The sequence below is a fragment of the Sebastes umbrosus genome, chromosome 20 (assembly GCF_015220745.1).
Source record: "Sebastes umbrosus isolate fSebUmb1 chromosome 20, fSebUmb1.pri, whole genome shotgun sequence".
NCBI lineage: Eukaryota > Metazoa > Chordata > Actinopteri > Perciformes > Sebastidae > Sebastes > Sebastes umbrosus.
This window is the reverse complement of record NC_051288.1, coordinates 19,531,956-19,539,553: the sequence shown is the minus strand read 5'-3', so window position 1 is coordinate 19,539,553 and position 7,598 is coordinate 19,531,956. Positions and strand designations below refer to the sequence as shown.

The window sequence follows — 7,598 nt, the reverse complement described above, 5'->3', positions numbered from 1 at the left end:
ATTTTTGGCATCTGCTCGCTGATTGGTTGCAACGTCAGGGGCGAAACGGCCGCTGATTGGCTGATTCGGCCTGTCAATCAGCTCTGCCCCCCTGTCCCAAAGCTGCACTCTCATTGGTCTGTTACTGAAAGTTCCTATGATGCACTCGATCTGGAGGGTGTGCTCGTAATTATTTTGGCGTACGCCGAAAGCAAGTCTGGATAGGCGGGGTTAGATAGATAGGTAGGAGGGTAGATAGATAGATAGATAGATAGATAGATAGATAGATAGATAGAAAGTAACTTTATTGATGCCGAGGGAAATTCAAGTTTCCAGCATCACAGTTCCATAGTGCAAAACATGTTAATAAAAAAACAACAGAAGGAAGAATTGTTCCATTTTACTGTTCTTCATTAGAAATTATGCTATTTTAAGATATTTCACATAACTATTAGATTCAAGATTAAAGAGATACAAGAGTTTTATTTGCCATTTGCACCTATAGGTACATTGGAATTCTGAGCAATTTACACCAAGTCAGCTTTAAGAAAAGAAAAAAGGTAGAAAAGGCACAAGGTAATTACAGTACAAAATAAGTAGCACATTCAACTCAACACAATAAATAAATAAATTATTAAAATATAAAACGCCCTCTGTGTACACAATAAATAAACTAAACTACCCTCTGCATAGGAACGATACCCCCAGAATACAAATATACAGTATATATATATATATATATATATATATATGCTCCATGACCATGTTAAAAGAACTTGTAGCTCACAAAAATATTTTAAAAAAGAAATAATTCATATATTTCAGACAATTACGCAGCGGAAGGCAGCATATTGCACAGCATTACAGTCCATTCAGTTCAGGTGTACTGTGTTTCAATAATGGTATGGAGGTGAGGTGTGGGGTATTTGTGTCCCTCTTTAATGTCTTTAATGTCAGTTGTGAAATAAAAGCGTTCAACGCCACAGCGGAAGTTGATTGACCACAACCTGGCGTCCAAGACTCAAAATATAAATAAAATCACAGGTGGCACAGTTAATATTGAAATACATTAACATCCTAATCTTCTATAATGTTCGGAGGTCACCTCAAATATGTGTGTCTCTAAGTAGACTTGGCTCATACTGACAAGTATACAGAAAAGTCTAAGTAGTCTTGGTTCATACTAAAAGGAAACTTAATTTACACTTGATCATTGATTCTGTTGCGTTATTGTGCGACACATGTCAGTGCAGAATCCAGTTAGGTAGTACAGGTAAAGCCACAGTGGCACAACGCACATCTGCCTTAATGCAGACTGACACTGTACCCAAGGCTGGATTATTACCAACGGGCACAATGAGGAACTTCCCTCTGGGGGAAGTGTGAACAGATAGTATTTCAGCATAGTAAAACTGTACATATTGAACAGAGACTGGGAGGAACGGGGGGGTTAATATGAGGACAGCAGCTCATTTTTACCCCGGGGCCACTTAGCAGGCTAATGACTGTACCTGCAACAGACTTCAGTTTGTTGTCTTCTCTTTCGTGGCACCATATACAGCAGCAGACTGTCTGTTTGGGAGGTAAAATAGGAAACAATAAAGACGTTTTTCATGGAAATGAAAGATGTCAAACCTTAAAATGGGTCAAGGATCTGCAGTGAGTCTGGTGGTTCCCCAAAGGACACCATTAGTACATGTTTTACATGAGCTCTGCCTGCTCTCGTAGTGAGAGATATCAGTCTCATTTGCAAGAAAGTCAGCTCCTTGTTTTCAGTTAATCTATGTAGCTGATTTTTTAAAAGATGTTTTGGGGGCATTATATGTCTTTATTAGTGAGTCAACAGCGGAGAGATGACACAAAAAGGCCTCTGTATGATTCAAACAAGCTTGTCAGATCATCTAACAGCATCAGGTTTTAATCCAATGTCTGTTTCAGGAGTCTCAAACAAACACTGGACATTTAACCAGGAGTGTTTTGTTTTGTAAGTTACGTTAGTGACATTTATCACGTGTTGATTGTCACATGTTTTTTAGTGACGGTTTTGACATGTTTTCCGTACTTATGTTACGTTGTTTCCATAGGTATTTTACTAAGTTTACATACTTGATTTAAGCCCAACCATGACGTTTTTCCTAAACCTAAGTAAGTGGTTTTCTTGCCTAAACCTAACTGCAGACGTTTGCGTGGCGTATAAATGACATGCGAAAAGCGGCGTACAAATGACATGCCTCAAAAGGCTAAAATGCGTATTCATGACATGGCGGAATGTCTGTGTAATGTCGTGGTATTTATACGCCTTCCTGTGAGACTGGGTTGCACCGTACAGCTGAGTGCAACGCCATGACTGCCTTCGTACAATTCATCGCGTCGAGACGACCGCAGCACGCAAAAGACGCAGAGTTCTTCTATCAGAGTGAGGTGCATCTGTGAGCAGGCTATGACCTTCACATGAGGCCTTTTAAGAACAGGTAGAAACACTTTCAGGTAGGTTCTAATCAAGTATACTGAACCCTTTAATCTGCAGCAGTATAAGGGCTTATTTAGAAATCGAATAACAAAGACGTGCAAAGAAATAAAATGTAGGTTGGAGTGAATGAAACTGGGATGGGGAGATTAAAGCATAAACATGAGTATAAGTGTGTGTATAAAGATGTTTAGTTAGATAGTGGATCAGTGGATCAGTGTGTGTGTGTGTGTGAGGGGAAAGCAGGGCTTATCCGCTGTCATTTTGTGTTCCTCCCTCAGGATTAGACTTGTGTCTTATTAATGAAAAACTCATCAGATATCAGAACAGTTCCCTGAGGAACCAAGCAGGGTTATGAGACACAGGTCAGATTAAGACCCTGTCTGTGTGTGTGTGTGTGTGAGCATGTTACATGCAGATAGAGGGTGTGAGTGAGTCGCAGAGTGGTATTTAATTTTCCAAGATGGGGGGATTATCACTGGCAGAATTTGATCATTCTGCTCTGATCAGGATGTTCAATCGCAGCTTATCCCAAATATTAAACTCTCAATCTTTTGTCCCCTTTCCCCTCAATCCCTCACACACACACACACACGCACACACGTACAGACCACAGGCGCAGTTTGCGTTGGTTCAGGGGGGCTCACTGAACCCCCTAGTGACCGTAACCAAAAACGAATGTAGGGATTTAAATATTATCTATATTTTGTATTATTATAATTTATTGAAAAGATGAATACTATCGACCTTTTAGTGTCTTCTTATTGACAGAATAAAAAAACTAACCAGATAACTAATAATATTTATTACATGGCTGTGTTGAATACTCGATTCTGATTGGTCAATCACGGCGTTCTGCGGTCTGTTATTTCTTTATAGCAGACCGTTGCTATGTATAAAAGACCGTTGCTATGTATAACAGACCGTTGCTATGTATAACTGACCGTTGCTATGTATAACTGACCGTTGCTATGTATAGCAGACTGTTACTATGTGTAGCAGACCGTTGCTATGGGCGCAGTTCTGATGTCGGACTCTGGCGGACCGTTTTTGTTAAATTATTGATTTCTTAAGGAAGTAGCCGTGTATTAAACGGTATAATGTACAGTAAGCGGGTCATTGTTGTGAAATAAACCCCTTCAGGGCAATGAGAGATGTCGGGGTTTCTTTCGCAACAATGACCAGCTCACTGTACATTATCCCTCACTTGTGGTCTTTTTATTTACTATAAATAATAATAATATAGGATGCTCTCTGTCCACACTGAATCCGTTGAATATGCACTTCTGTTACGTCATGTAAACAAACCACGTACCTTTCAGACTGGAGATGTAGGCTAACCACTATGATGGGTGATACTTCCTACATCTCAGGAGAAAACAATGCAATCAGCCTGATTTTGTCGCTCGCACGTGAACCTTAAAGTTGCGCCCATGGTACAGACGCTTGCGCCATTCCAACTGCCGAGCCTCTCATTGAGTAAAGTGGCCCGCTGAGCCTACTGTCAGGCTGGTGTGTGTGTGTGTGATTGTTCAGCCACCTGGTCACCTCAGGGGATGGGTGAGGAAGGAGGAGGAGGAGGAGGAGGAGGAGTTGTGTGGTGGGGTCTCTGGTGGGGCGATGCTAGGCTTTAGCGTCTTATGGTGGAGTAAATTAAAAAACTGTTTTCGTCTAATCCGGAGCCCCAAGAACAAGTGGCACACACTCCAAAATCTGATCCCTCGTGTTACATGGATCTGGATGAGCTTAAACACACACACACACACACACACACACACACACACACGCTACAACATTCCCTCAAATGATATGCACACATGCACTTACATGCATACATACACACATATTCCCTGCTGCTAAATACTCTGTGATTGTGTCCCAGGCCGGATAGAGAGGAGGGAGGGAGGTATGAGGCCCTGATCTGCACTCTCATTTTCAGCCTGGAGATCTGCAGCCGGGACATCTGGGTCACATCATTACTGCAATCTTCTGCTTGTTCATTCCCAGCTTTAAAGGGCTTAGAGTGACAGACCTGCACACAAACATCCACACACAGCACACACACTCACATCCAAGGACACAGATATACAACATGTAACAGTCGAGTACAGTGATAAGTTGTTCTTGTCATAAAAATAAATAGTGAAAGTGCATAAGGGTTTAGAACATTATGATAGAAGTATATGAAGAGCATCTCTATTATGTCTCATAAGTTGTTGCAGCAATTTTTGGGTTGATACCATTTGTTACATGAATTTACTGCTAAATTTAACCATTTTTTACCACTTGAGAATCAATAAAAATGATCAATAATCCCTCCAAAATACCACATTAAGACAACAAGCCCTTGAGGAAAACCATAGTAAAAGCCATGCTGTGATTTGGTATAAAAAAACTTTTGACTTTTGGAGTTTTCTGCAAGCATTGCATTTTCCGGCGATTAGATGGCGAGCGCTTCTGTTTTGGAAATTGCTCAGAAACCCCCTTATTGTGAATCTACCTAGGGAAGCCATCCATCCTCTGAATGCTCTTATTCTGTAGTTTGTGGCTGTAAAGTTTCATGAGGCTGTGATTATCCTAGAGGTCATCACAGGTCATTTTATACAGTGAGGTCAAATAAAAAAAAGAATGGTCTCACTAAAGTGAAATGGCTCCTATGGAGACTAACATCATCACACATGAATGAAATTGGGCTCATTGGATCCACAAGAGTCTCAGCTTTACAGTGATACACAATTTATGTAATTTCAAGACTGTTTAGGGACCCCAGTATGCAGAAATATTCAAATACACCATTTTTAGAAAAGGTGAAAATAACACATTTATACTGCATTCAAAAAACTGCATGTGATTATCATAAAGTGGGCATGTCTTTTCATTTTTCATTCACATATCTTGAGGTCAAAGGTCAAAGGTGGGCTAGTGACACACCTCTACAGCTAGATAACCATGTTTAGAGCTACAGGAGTTGTGGACTGAGTCCTCTGCTGCAGTTGCACCTCCCTCTAGAGGTGAAAATACGGTTTTACAACGGAGTATCAGTCCAACTGTCAGCTGGCAGAGGGCGTTGTTCCACAACACACCTGAGAGGATGGAGGGAGACAGACTAGAGGTACCAAGAGCACCTTTTTCTTCATTAATTATTTAATTAATTGTATGGAATTTTTTTTAAATATATGGCTTTGCTGTGTTTGTATTCATATTGTCCAATATGAAAAATCCAAGACAGTTTGTCTGTAGTTTATTATGATTATCATGCAGCTAAAATGTGTTATGTTACAAGTGGTTCATGATTTAACTGACAATATATTTAGCACATTTATACTTTATCCTTCCCCCAAGTAATATAGTTCTAGACATTATTATTATTGTTATAATTATTATTATTATTATTTATTTATTTAGTTACCTATTTAGTTATCTATTTATTTATTTATTATTATTATTATTATTATTATTATGTTTATTTTATTTTATCGTATTATTTTAAATCCTGTTATGTTAATATGTTACACTGCTTTGTTACATTATACTGTATACTATAGTATAATTTAGTAGTAGTATAGTTCTATATAGCCTACCTCTTATCATTTATTTTTCCTATTTATCTGTACTTGTTTCTGTCTTTGAGCTGCTGCTTCTCCTATCTTACTTTACTTTACTTTATTAATTATAGAATATGTAAATTTATTTATGTATTGAGTGATGTCCAGTAGGTAAACATCACATCAGTACATTCCATCTAAACATGGGAAGTAATAAGCCAGTGTAGTACTGTGATAATGGTGTATTTAGAGCAGTATTGTGATAAAGGTGTATTTAGAGCAGTACAGTGATAAAGATGTATTTAGAGCAGTATTGTGGTAAAGGTGCATTTAGAGCAGTACAGTGATAAAGATGTATTTAGAGCAGTATTGTGGTAAAGGTGCATTTAGAGCAGTACAGTGATAAAGGTGTATTTAGAGCAGTACAGTGATAAAGGTGTATTTAGAGCAGTATTGTGGTAAAGGTGCATTTAGAGCAGTACAGTGATAAAGGTGTATTTAGAGCAGTATTGTGGTAAAGGTGCATTTAGAGCAGTACAGTGATAAAGGTGTATTTAGAGCAGTATTGTGGTAAAGGTGCATTTAGAGCAGTACAGTGATAAAGGTGTATTTAGAGCAGTACTGTGATAATGGTGCATTTAGAGCAGTACAGTGATAAAGGTGTATTTAGAGCAGTACTGTGATAATGGTGCATTTAGAGCAGTACAGTGATAAAGGTGTATTTAGAGCAGTATTGTGATAATGGTGCATTTAGAGCAGTACAGTGATAAAGGTGTATTTAGAGCAGTATTGTGATAATGGTGTATTTAGAGCAGTACAGTGATAAAGGTGTATTTAGAGCAGTATTGTGGTAATGGTGCATTTAGAGCAGTAAGTGTACCTGAATATACCACAGCTGTTTCAGATGGGGTGTTTTACAGTATGACGTCATTACTGCACAGTACAGGAAGTCCCCTCTCATCTGACGGGTTTACCTCATCATGGTTCACCAGGTGAGTTAATCTAAAAACTCTGCTCCAGGTGAGGCTCGAACTCACAACCTCGGCATCGCTCTGCTGCATACTGTCATATAAGTACCGCGCGCTAACCGATTGCGCCACTGGAGCTTCGGCGGATACCGGGCAGGAAGTCGCTTTAAGAAAGACACCAGCGAGAGTGGTGAACAAACATCTTCTTATTTAGTTTATTTTAATTATTATTTAGTGTAATGTTTGTTGTGGAGAGCGTTAAACATGATGGAGAGACCGGGAGGAGAGAACTCACCGTGAGGCAGGTTGGTGGTCACTCACAGTCCAGCAGACACCGGGCTGCGTTCAAGACCCTCTCACAAAGCTCCGACTTCTTAGTTTCAACAGGAGTAATTGTGTTTTTTTTCTTGTTTCGAAAAACAAACATTTCAATAATTTTCCGTGATAATAATAATAATAATAATAATAATAATAATAATAATAATAATAATAATAAATAAATAAATAGATAACTCACTGCCTCTTATACAGTATATATATATATATAATATAATATATATACGCTGTTCAGTCTCAGACTCCAACACAAACTACACGGAAGCACCAAAACCGCAAAGTTATATCTAGTGAAGCCCGTCT

At 38.9% G+C, this 7,598-nt stretch overlaps 1 non-coding gene across 1 annotated transcript; it reads right to left on the bottom strand.

Moving 5' to 3' along the window:
* Positions 1–7,003: 7,003 nt before the first annotated feature.
* Positions 7,004–7,097, bottom strand: trnai-uau. The gene is made up of 2 exons: positions 7,060–7,097; positions 7,004–7,039 (listed from the first exon to the last, which is right to left on the bottom strand). It is a non-coding gene; the product is annotated as a tRNA-Ile (tRNA).
* Between the last annotated feature and the right edge of the window lie 501 nt (positions 7,098–7,598).